The 12,670-nt window shown below is 39.0% G+C and overlaps 1 protein-coding gene across 1 annotated transcript in view; it reads right to left on the bottom strand.

Moving 5' to 3' along the window:
- LOC307036210 (polymeric immunoglobulin receptor-like) overlaps positions 1-12,670 on the bottom strand; it is a 120,031-nt gene that overhangs the window by 13,935 nt on the left and 93,426 nt on the right. The gene's annotated exons all lie outside the window — the stretch shown is intronic.

Genomic DNA, 12,670 nt, shown 5'->3' with positions numbered 1-12,670 from the left:
TCGTACATATTCCCACAAACATCTCTCTGTTTCAGAATATTTACACGGCTGCTTAATTCACACCAGCTTCTTCTGCCAGACTGTGAGAGTTATTGGGGGTTGTTAACAGTAGAGTACAGAGGGGGCTCATCAGAGCTAGCTTCCACCCGAGGAACAGAGTAGATAACACACTCAGCGTCACCGTGGAAACCGCTGTGGGACGAGCCGACGCCGACAAATTTGATCTCAGAGTAGGCGTGTTGACTCGGGTCGTCTTCAGCCTGGAGGACAAAACATTGCTTGATTAAATGTGTCTTTAACAACAGAACAAAACAAGCAGCTGGACTTAGTTGTGAAGTTACGTCATCAAAACAAAAAAAAGTTGTGTTTGTTTAGGTATTTTTTCCATATTTAGACGTATTATATTACTGCAGACAATATTGTATTACTTATTTATCCTTACTGTATTTTTTTAAACTAACTGAAGCAACAACATGGTAGTAATAATTAGTTTTGGCTCGATTTGGTTGTGTTTATTTGGCGTACAGTGTAAGGGTAAATTGAAGATATTTCCCCAGGAGATCTCACATAGACCCTCGTACACTTCGTTGGTCTTCAGAAAACTGAATTCATTTAATTCTCAGATTTCCTCAAACTCACCTCTGGTGCAGAAGCACATTGTGTTTCCACATGAGGTTCTGAAAAACACAAGAGTACTTTGAGAAAAAGACTCAGAACAGATTTTCAAACATGAAATCACACATTCCCCATTTGAACCAATATTTAGGCCAACCGTTCAAATCGGAGTAAAACAAGATAACTAGATGTATCTGGAGTTTTTAAACAACAGAATATACAGTAGGCTATATTTAAACATTAACCACCCTGCCAAATCTCAATTACCAAAGAAAATTGATTAAGTATATAAAATAAAGTTTCAATGAAAAAAATAACAACCAATGGCTGTACATGTTTCTAAAATGCATATTAACTTTAAAAGAAAAAAAGTCTCTGATCTGACTTCACTGAGTCTCCAAAATAGAGGAAGCTATCCTCTTACTGTAGCTCTCCCTATTTGTGTGTGTTTGTGAAAAGCTTATTTTATAAATGGCAGACTGGTTTGCAGTCAGGTGTGATATAGATTTAAATGTATGTTCTTCTTGTTTTTTTAAATCGTATTAATGTGTAGTTGCATTGATACTAACATGTTGTATGTTCGTGATGTTGCAACTTGCAAAGCATAAATCTAGCACCTGTTTCCTAGCAACAACTGAAGGATTGTCACTCTGCAAGAACCAGTGATAAAACCTTTAGACTGAGCAGCAGTTGGGTTATTTTAATGCTGTAAATGAATATCCATACCCCAATCTGGTGATGGGGGATGGACATTTTGTGTGAGAAATGTATTTAAGAATTGTGCGTCTGCTTGTGTGTATATGTGAGTGTGTGTGTGTGTGTGTGTGTGTGTGTGTGTGTGTGTGTGTGTGTGTGTGTGTGTGTGTGTGTGTGTGTGTGTGTGCGTGCGTGTGTATATGTGAGTGTGTTGCCTGGTTACTCACTTTTGGCTTTACAAATCCTCTTCCTGCAGAATACCAGCACAGACAGTGATGACACGATGACCAGGACGACCAGAGTCAGAGAAACATACAGGATCACACCTGTGGGTGTTTGAAGAGTTACATATTTCATCTAACACTTAGAGTACCCATAATCCATTTTGTTTTTTAGAGGGGGGGACAGGTTATCTTTAGGGGAAGACAACAGGTCAACAGTATTTGCCATATACTGTAAAAATAGAGTAAATCTTTAGTATGCTGGGAACCTGATTTTTAGGTTCAGCCTTTGAGAATCAACTTTTGAAATGTGTTTTGAAAGATGCTAATTGAAATGCACAGGCTGTGATTTTAGAAAAGGCCTGGAACAATATGATGGAAGAATGTGATGGACATTCTCATGCTCTTTTATGTCTCACAAGTTGTTGAAACGTTATCTAGTAAACACAGTGTGTGGATGTACCTTTAGTTTCTTCAGGGTGCTTGGTGGTTTTAGGGGAGGCTGTTGAAGTTGTGGAACTTTCACTTTTGTTTGTTGATGTTGAGGATGCTGATGGGACGGATGATGAAGGTGTAGAAGTGGTCAGAGATGTGATCAAAAACAAGCAGACAAAAAGAAGTCCAGATGAGAGAAATGAGATCCTCCTGAGTGTCTGTGTGTGTCAGCTGAACTCTTTTAAATTGAGTTTAAAACATCAGCAGCTGTCAGTGAAAACTGTCTTCAGAGACAAGAACAAACATTTTCATTATCAAGCAGAAACTCACCATCAGTGACGATGAGCCTAAACCTCTGGTATGGATCTTTAGAGTCAGGTCTGCCCAGACCACACCTGTACCATCCTGAGTCAGACTGGGCCAACTGTTCGATGCTCACAAACACAAATCCTCCTTTAACATGTCTGATGCTGTATCTGCCTTTTTTAGTATATTTGTAACTAGTTGTTTCAACAAGATTGTCTCCTCCTTCACATTCTTCCTTGCAGAAGGACATAGTGGTCTCAATGTGAGTAAAGGAGCATTCAACTACAATATTTCCTCCAGTTCTAGCATCGATTGTTTTTTCTGCAGAAGGATCACCATCAAGTTTTGCTGTTGAAAAAACAAACAATCAATAATTACTATTTGTAGTTTATAAATCGTAATTTCATTATTTATAACTTTGTGTTTTTTCAAACGTGATCCAGTCCCTGAGGGATGAGGTGTGACGATTTAATGAAACAGCTTTTTAACTAAATATTATTCAAGGAGATTTAGCAAATCATTATTTTACACTGTGCTCAAAATAGGATTTGATATCAATATATTTTTGGATTAATATTAGATTTGAATGCTTTAATAAAATCCTTGGCTTTGTAATTTTGAGTTATAACTAGTGTCTCATTAAGGTCAGCCGATAGGAGCTCGTCTCTTTGTGCAGAAGTGTTTTAAACGGTGAGGTTTAAGCAGAATGCATGTTTTAGGGAAGTAGTGAGCATACAGTAAATGAAATTTGGACTATACAGCATTAGTTGTGTTAGAGTTAATAAACAGATGTTTTAATATATTGTTGCTGTTGTAAAACAAAGCCACAGTTAATTTAACATTTATTAAGACTTGTCTCCATTTTGGGATTCTTTGTTCACTGTGGAGTCATGCTAGAAAAAGTTTTTCTTCACAAATTCAAGGTAACACAGGATGAGTAATTCATTAATCAAAACATTTTAATGTTGGGTAAAGTATTCCTTTAAAGCCCGACTGCAGCCACAAACTGCCAGTTCAGTTGTTGATATTATCTATTGATCTCAATCTATTTCTAATTGTCTTACTTTTCAACAGAACAGAGAGCTGTCTCATAGACTGCATTACCTTCAGCAATGGAAAACACACAACAGACCAATATGCTCCTGCCTGCGGTATCAAATTCTTCATCACTAAAATATCACTTGAAATAACGAAGTGTGTTCTTTACAATAATATTCAAATACACTTGTGTACGTGTGTCAGTTTTGGTTTATCCGTTACTTTCAGAAGAGATGTAGGATTAAGATGAGGTAAATATTCATGTTGCACTTGAGTTTTTCTTTGCCTTATCTACACTGTAGCTAATGTGCACATGACAATAGACAAGTTTACGCGCCAAAACACGGGTAGCGCCATGACACTACACAAATGCACTTCATTTCCGCCGGAAGTCTTTTGCACAGCGTCTGTCGGTGTAAACCGATGTAAACAGTCAGACGGGCACTGGTGTAAACACAGCGATTTCGATGCTAACAGTGATGCTAGCTTGGGAACACGATTCTACTTCTTTGACTGGAGATGGCGTTACTCTCCCCCACCCGAATTCAGTGCAAAACTGGGAGGATAACATGACGACGTGGCCCAGCATAACGTACAGCAAAATTTGCTCCTACTTCGTTCAATCCATGGCAATAGATGGAAAAGCAATGGACAGTCTGAAGGCATATCATAAGGCTGCGCACATTCTACTTTGCCCACATGCTCCCGAAAATTGTTGACGATTTTGTTGAGGGAAGGTTACAGTTCTGCAGTAAATATCTCAGCATTTTAAAACCAAAATAAACTGCCTTATTTAGGTCATGCCCACAGGAGCCAACAGTTGTCTGTTGTTTACATAATGCACAATTTACATGATCTCTTTATGCTGTGCAATATATCATATGTGCCTGTACTGTTTGAGTGAAAATAAAGTTTGATGTAATTTAATTTCATTATTGCACTGTTATTGCATTATTGCATTTCATATGTTCCTTAGAGTGCTACAATTTCTTTTAACACAGTTCATCATTCATATTAAGCTCATACTGTACATAAATAACACTGAATTAATTAATTGTTGAGAGGAAACTAAAGAAATGGCTTCAACAAGAAAGATCACATGTTTAATCCTAACAGGTATTACAAATTAAAATATAAAAGCAGCCCACACAATTACATCACTATGAAAATATTCATATATAATATTAAAAAATACAATGCATGCAGTATTTGTTGTGTTCATCTGTATTTAATGAACAACATGGCTGGGTGCTGGGTGCTGGTTTGTGGTCGTAGCACTCTCTATCTAACCACTCGTTCAGGTGCTTTCTCGAGTGATTGCAACCAACTACCGCACACGTAGTTCCCGAACCACTTTTCTTCATGTTGTAATTGTTATATCCTCTTTGTCTCTGCGATATCAGTGCTTTGTCGGCACAACGGAGCTAGCTAGCAAAACAAACCCAGTCCGCCAAAACGGAAGTGCATTGCATCGAAGGGAGGAGTTCAGGATGTAGAGCGGAAACGGCTCAATAACTTGTGTATAAAGCATTGAAATTGAAAAAAAAAGTAGGTGAAAAGGTAAAACTATTATTTGACAAGGAAAACATTCAGTTTTTAGTAGAAACTCACCGTCCACAACAATGATTTCAATAAGCTTGGATAAAGTCCTTGAAGAAGATTCACCCAAACCGCACCCGTACTTTCCTGAGTCAGACTTGGTCAGCTGAGAGATGGTCACAACAAAATAATCCTGTTTATGATCAATGCTGTATCTGCCTCTCTGATAAGCTTTGGTATCATTTGTTTCAATGAGAATGTCTTCTTCTTCACATTTTTCCTTACAAAAAAACCTGGTTTTTTTATAAAAAGGAAAGGAGCATTGAACTCTGACATCTTCTCCTTCAGTTACTGAATAGACAGTGAGTTGGGCACTGACGAGACCGGTGCTTCCATCCTGCAGAGCTGAACAAAAGATGAACAAAAGATGAGCCATCATTAGTAGTGGTCAGTACTTCCTGTAAGATGCTGCAGTCTGATCACAACACTTCCTGTTTCACATGAACACAGATCAAATGAACATTAGCGGCATTTATATATATAGTAAGAATAAAAATCAAAGGATTAATAAAGGAACCAAGAAAATAATTTGGAGATTAAATGATTATGAAAATAATCATTAGCAGTCAAATCAAGCATGTACATTATTTGACATAAATTATTAGTCGTTATGACTTCTAGTTTTACTCGTTCAGTAAGACGATGATAACTGAGTTTAATGAGGATGTACAGTTGGTTTGAGGAAGTGAAACATACATTTGAAGCTATTAAAAAGCCTAACTTTGAAATATTTGAACATCTCTTACTGCTGGAGCCTTGCATTAACTCAATACATACTTTAAAGGAAACATTTCAATTTCTGAGATGAGAATAAAGAGAAGTACTCACAGAAGAGGAGGAAGAAGCAGATCAAAGTGTGAGAGACTTTCATGCTGAGACTCTGATGGTTTACCACTGACTGTCTTTCTTTACTGGAAACTTGTTACTTCTTTAAATGATGAAGTCCCTCCTCCAAACACAACACATCTCTACTCTCCTCCCCAACGCAGAAACACTTTGGTCTAAAAATACTCCATTGAATGAACTGAATTGTCCTCTCAGTTTCAGTAATCATTATGCATAATAGCTCCTTTCATTGTGTTGTTTTATTATAGAATATATGATTCTGTTTTTATGTCTCATGAATACATGTAGGAGCATTTTAATGTTGTGGTTCATAGGTCACCAACAGGCGGACCTATACGGACCCGTACCTCTCATCAACACATTATTAAGGGATCTTCTATTTTAACCGGTGCAGACAGGGGGCGAAAGAGAGAGCGACACAGGGATGTCCTCGTTCACTCCAGCTTCTCAACGACGCCCTTTATTGCTGCTGTGTTCACAGACCATCACCTGTCACTGGACTGCACTCCAAATAAATCCCTTCAGACCTGTGTGATTTAGTTTCCACAAGTTTATTGAAATGAATTCATCCGTCTCTTTTTGTTATAGTTTTCAATGTATTCTTTTCAGTCCTGTATTTGTTTTTCCAGGTGTAACATTTCATTTAAAGGTCCCATGTCATGGCCATTTCTACTGATCATAATTCCATTGTTGAGGTCTACTAAACATAGATTTATATTGTGCAATTTTCCCAAATCTCATTGGTTTCTCACACAGCATCTCTGTATAGTATGTGCATTCACTCTCTGTCCTAAACGCCTTGTTGGAGCTCCTGCCCCCCCCCCTCCCTTTGAGCCCAGTGGCCGTCTGTGAGACAGCAAGACACAGCGAAACCCAACCCGAAACACACACACACACAGCCTGGCTGGGAGTTTGTGTGTGTGCTCAGGCTGAGTTCCGCAGTGTCTCACTGTCTCGCCGACCCCACACCAGTGAGCCAGCTCACACTGGGACCTTTAAGTTACAAGAATAATAATTGATGGATTAATTTCACTATGTTATTCGAGCTTGTTTAAAGGTCCCATGTCATGCTTTTCTGGTTAGTACCCATCCCCTTGTGTGTTATGAAGGTTTTTCTGCATGTAAACGGTCTGCAGAGTCAAAACCCTCAAAGTACACCCTTTAGCGAGTAAAACTCTTAAACAGAAAAGAGCTGTCTATGCTGCCCCAGAACGCCTCGTTGGAGATTTCTCTTTTTCTTCCTCGGTACAGTGACGTATTTGGTTATAGTTACGTTACATCCGCGGAGCCGTTACGTTTGGACCAATCCGCGGACTTCCTCATACACACACACTCGGCAGGACGTTGCCAGGCTCGCTGCTGCGAGGAGCGGGACACTGTGAGCTGGCTCACTGGTGTGGGGTCAGCGAGACACCGCGGAACTCAGCCAGAGCACACACACAAACTTCCAGCCAGGCTTCGGGTGTGTGTTTTTGTTTGGGGCTGGGTTTCGCTGTGTCTCGTTGTCTCGCAGACGGCCACTGGGCTCACAGGGTGGGGGGGTGGGCAGGAGCTCCAACAAGCCGTTTAGGACAGAGAGTGAATACACATACTTTACAGAGACGCCAGATGAGAAACCAATGTGAGTTTGGAACATTGAACAATATAAATCTATTTTAGTAGACCTCAACAATGGAATTATGATCAGTAGAATTGGCCATGTCATGGGACCTTTAATATACTGATATACGGATACTGATTCCGGCGATCATTGATCGGCCCCAAAATTGGCGATCGGAGCATCCCTAGCCTGAACAAATGAACTGTTAGTAAGGGAGTAGGAAGTTGGGAAGGGGGCATCGGCATCTTAACTTTACGACCTGGCTCTATGAAGCCTGGGTGGTTGTTACATTCCCTACTAAACTAGGGGTACAAAGGGAAGTAACAAAACACCAAACTATCCGGGCGAGAGAAAAAGGAGAGGAAACTGTCTACTGAAGCCACAAAGTGAGGTTTTAATTGATACAAAAGAAAAGAGGCTCACCAGCCAAATTGCAAAACAAACTTAAGTGAATGAGGTCAACTTTCTTCCAAAAGAAAGCGACTAACATTAAAACAATACACGGAGACACTACACTACAGCATGTATCACGGACTGCATGCGGCCAGAGGAGAAGACAGAGAGAGACTGCAGCCTTTCTCAGGTCCTTTAAGGAGGCCCTGATTGGGGATTGGGAGCACCTGGGGGAGAGGCTGCACCTGGAGACAATCAGAGGGAGAGAGAGACACACACACACAACGGCACGTAACAGTGATCCAATAGGGAAAAGTTTGGTAGTCTTCGTTTCTCTTCAGTTTCATAGTGAAGCCTAAATGGTTTCACGAACATTCTCGGGAACCCTACAACTGTGATATCAAAGATATTAAAAAGTACCTGAAGCTGGTGCAGCTGTTCCCTCCGTCTGCTGCTGATGGGTGGGGGTTTCAGGGGAAGAGGATGAGGAGGTGAAACTTCTTAAACTGGAGCTTTGCCTCTGAGGTGTTGGGGGTGTGGAGGCTGACTGAACTTCAGTGGAAAAAGGTTGAAGAGTCCACTTTGGTTTGGTAGTGGTTGGAGCTGAGATCAATGAAGACACAAAGAAAGGATGAGGTGCAGACTTTACACTGGTTGAACTAATAGTGGTAACATTACTTTAGAAGAAGTCAATTATTTTCAGTACTTAATTTGCAATCACACTAATAATGCTTATGAATAATATAAATTCATGAATAATATATATTTTTTTAAAGGGGCCCTATTTCACTTTTGGGTCTGTTCCCTTTCCTGTATTGTTACATAAGTTGTTGTGCATGTAAATGGTCTGCAAAGGATAATATCCCTGTGTTCCCTCCAGAGGGAGTTTCTCTCCCACACACTCCATGACGCACCAAGAACATAAACAAATGTTTTCTGTAAAATATATTAAAGTTAAGATAAAAGCAGCTACTGCAGAATTTAGTTTCACCATTTTCCCAAGTTTAGCTTTGGACTTTAGACACAAATGATGTACAATCTGTGACATGGACACTGTTTAGTGTACGTATATATTAAGTAGAACAGAGTTGAATGAACCGTGTAGTGACCTTTCAACCTAATCTATACTTAAGCCCCTGAGGGGTGCGAACGGGAGAACTTTGTTCGGACGCGTGTTAAAACAATGTCCATATGAGTCGTATATTCTTGAATGTCCTTTATTTTGTGTTCCATATGTTCACCATATGGATTGTATCCACATTGCTTCTTCTGTTACCATTCAGAGAACAATATATGCCTGCCAGTCACGCTGGATACAAACAGTTAAACACAGCTCAACTCGACACAGCTTCTCCAGACACGGTCAAAAACTGTTTGCTACCGTCCCACACACCTGAATCTGATCACCCAGTGATTCCATACACTCACAAGTGAATGCTCCATCTAGTGTTCAATGGCAGAACTGCACGTTACATTAAACTTGTGCAGATAAAATAAAAATAAAGACATGCATTAGACACAAAATGATGTTCAATCTGTGATATGGACACTGTTTAGTATATCTATATTTATTAATCAGAACAGAGTTGAATGAACTGTTCATATATTCAGTCAAACTAGAAGCTTTTACAGGTTTAAATTGGAATATTCTGTCTCACAAAAAACATTGGTAAAATGTCCAATGTTTTAAGTCAATGCAACATTATTTAAAACTTATTTGCAATTATGAAAAACTGAAACATCCCACTTCTCCATGACAACCGAACAAACCATAAGCTTGTTGTACGATGTTGAGATCTCCAGAAAAGCAAGTTAATGAATCCTAGAGTTTCAGATCTAAGAGGGCATGTTGACAGAAATACAAAGTGTGCTCACTGAGGGCGAAGAAGATCAAACTGTGGCAGACGTCCATGTTCGAGTCTCTGATGGTTGAACGCTGTCTCTCTTTCTTCTTCACCGGCAAACCAACACGTTTTCTCTAAACCATGGAGTCCCTGCTTAAAATACAATAAACAGCTTGACTCTCCTCTCTAACACCTGCATGTGTATCACGAATGGTTCCACTTTAAAAAATGTGCTACTCAATGCAGGAAAATAATATATTTTGCTTTTAACATTTACATTATTAAATTATTGTCAAACACATTTCAGAAATAATTTGTTTAAGAAAACTTTTATTTGTATCCCGAGAAAGTGTGTTGTGCAGCAGATGCAGTACAGAGCAGGAAGAGTACTAATATAAAATACAATATCAAAAATAAAACTATTTAAAAAAAGGTGCAAATATATATAAACAATACTAACAGGTTAAAAGTCTGACACATTATGCAACAGTATGAGAAGTGGCATCTTTTAACCCGTACTGACCACATCTATAGTTTCATATCTATTTATTTATATTCCGCTATAATTAAACATTTCTGTAAATGAAGCCTTTAACCAAAATACTCAATTTAATAGTGAAAGCTAATTCGAAGCAACATATCTTATGCTAATCTGATAATTTGACTAGAACAGTCTATCTTACGGAGATAACTTTAATACCATATCAAGTTTAATAAAATGAACTTTATAAATAAATTGAAGCCATAAAAGAGCTTTTTACATTAAACTACATATCATTTAGCTGAGGCTTTTATCCAAAGGGACTTACAATAAGTGCAACCAGCTTTGACCTGAAGCAAACTGTTGAAGCGGCACGTTTGTGAACTAGAGCAGAGCTGGACTTATCATCACATGAGCAGGTCATTCAGAGCAGGTTTGAAATAAGCAAATGGTTAAATAATCGTACATATTCCCACCAACATCTCTTAGTTTCAGAATATTTACACGGCTGCTTAATTCTCACCAGCTTCTTCTGCCAGACTGTGAGAGTTATTGGGGGTTGTTAACAGTAGAGTACAGAGCGGGCTCATCAGAGCTAGCTTCCACCCGAGGAACAGAGTAGACAACACACTCAGCGTCACCGTGGAAACCGCTGTGGGACGAGCCGACGCTGACGAATTTGATCTCCCTTGAGACGTGTTGACTCGGGTCGTCTTCATCCTGGAGGAAAAAACATTGCTTGATTAAATGTGTCTTTAACAACAGAACAAAACAAGCAACTGGAATTGTTGTGAAGTAATGTCATCAAAACAAAAAAAAGTTATTAGTAAAAAATTATATTACTGCAGACAATATTGTATAACTTGTTTATCCTTACTGTATTTTGTAAATTAGCTGCAGAGAAATCGTTGTAGTAATAATTGGTTTTGGCTCAATTTGTGTTTATTTGGAGATTTCACATAGACCCTCGTACACGTCGTTGATCTACAGAAAACTGAATTAATATGATTCTCAGATTTCCTCAAACTCACCTCTGGTGCAGAAGCACATTGTGTTTCCACATGAGGTTCTGAAAAACAACAGTACTTTGAGAAAAAGACTCAGAACAGGTTTTCAAACATGACATCACACATTCCCCATTTGAACCAATATTTGGGACAACTATTAAGATCCGAGTAAAGCAAGATACATAGATGTATTTTGAGTTTGTAAACAACAGAATATAGTTTTTTTCCCGTATAATTGTGTAGTTGCATAGATACTACTAGACTAAATGTTCTATGTTTGCGATGTTGCGACTTACAGTACAAAGCATAACTTTTGCACCTGTTTCCTCTGCAACAGCAACAACTGAAGTGTTCGTGCGTGTGTGAGTGAGAGAGAGACCTGCTTCCTCACCTTTGTCTTTACAAACCCTCTTCCTGCAGAATACCAGCACAGACAGTGATGACACGATGACCAGGACGACCAGAGTCAGAGACACATACAGGATCACAGCTGTTTGAGCACAAGAACAAGTTACAGTTAATGGTAAACTATGACATCTCACACTTAAAGTGCCCATAAACCATTTGTTTTTTAGGGGGGGGGGGTGGGGTGGGGACAGGTTATCTTGAGGGGAAGACAACAGGTCAACAGTATTTGCCATATACTGTCAAAATAGAGTAAATCTTTTGAACGCTGGGAACCTAATTCAAAAAAGTACAGCATTTTAAAATCTACTTTTATGTATGTATTTTATGTAATGTGTTTTGAAAGAGGCTAATTGAAATGTACAGGCTGTGATTCTAGAAAAGGCAAGAAAAAATATAATGGAAGAATATGACGGACATTCCCATGCTTTATTATGTCTTATACGTTGTTTAAACGTTATCTAGTAAACACAGTGTGTGGATGTACCAGTTGTTTCAGGGTGCTTGGTGGTTTTAGGGGAGGTTGGTGAAGTTGTGGAACTTTCACTTTGGTTTGATGTTTCTGTAGAGGCTGATGGGACGGATGATCAAGGAGTAGAATTGGACAGAGCTGTGAACAAAAACGAGCAAGAAGTCCTGATGAGAGAAATTAGATCCTCCCGAGTGTCTGTGTGTGTCAGCTGAACTAAATTGAATTTAAACCTCAGCAGCTGTCAGTGAAAACTGTCTTCAGAGACATATCATTTTCATTATAAAGCAGAAATTCACCATCAGTGACGATGAGCCTAAACCTCTGGTATTGATCATCGGAGTAAGTTATTTCCAGACCACACCGGTACCATCCTGAGTCAGACTGGGTCAGCTGTTCGATGCTCACATACAGAAAATGTCCTGTTTGAGATATATTAACATATCTGAGGCTGAATCTGCCATTTTCCTGATCTGCATTACTACTCGTTTCAACAAGATTGTCTTCTCTTTCACATTCTTCCTTGCAGAAGAACATTTTGGTTCCAGATTGACTAAAGGAACATTCAACTCCAATATTTTCCCCAGTTCTAGCACCAATTGTTTTTTCTGCAGAAGGACCACCAACAAGCATTGCTGTTGAAAAAAACCACAATCAATAGTTACTATGTGTAGTTTACAAATCGTAGTTTCATTATTTATAACTTTGTGTTTTT

This window comes from Notothenia rossii, assembly GCF_949606895.1.
Source record: "Notothenia rossii genome assembly, chromosome: 4".
In the NCBI taxonomy this organism is placed as follows: Eukaryota; Metazoa; Chordata; class Actinopteri; order Perciformes; family Nototheniidae; genus Notothenia; species Notothenia rossii.
The sequence above is the reverse complement of the archived record's forward strand: the minus strand, read 5'-3'. Positions and strand labels throughout refer to the sequence as shown.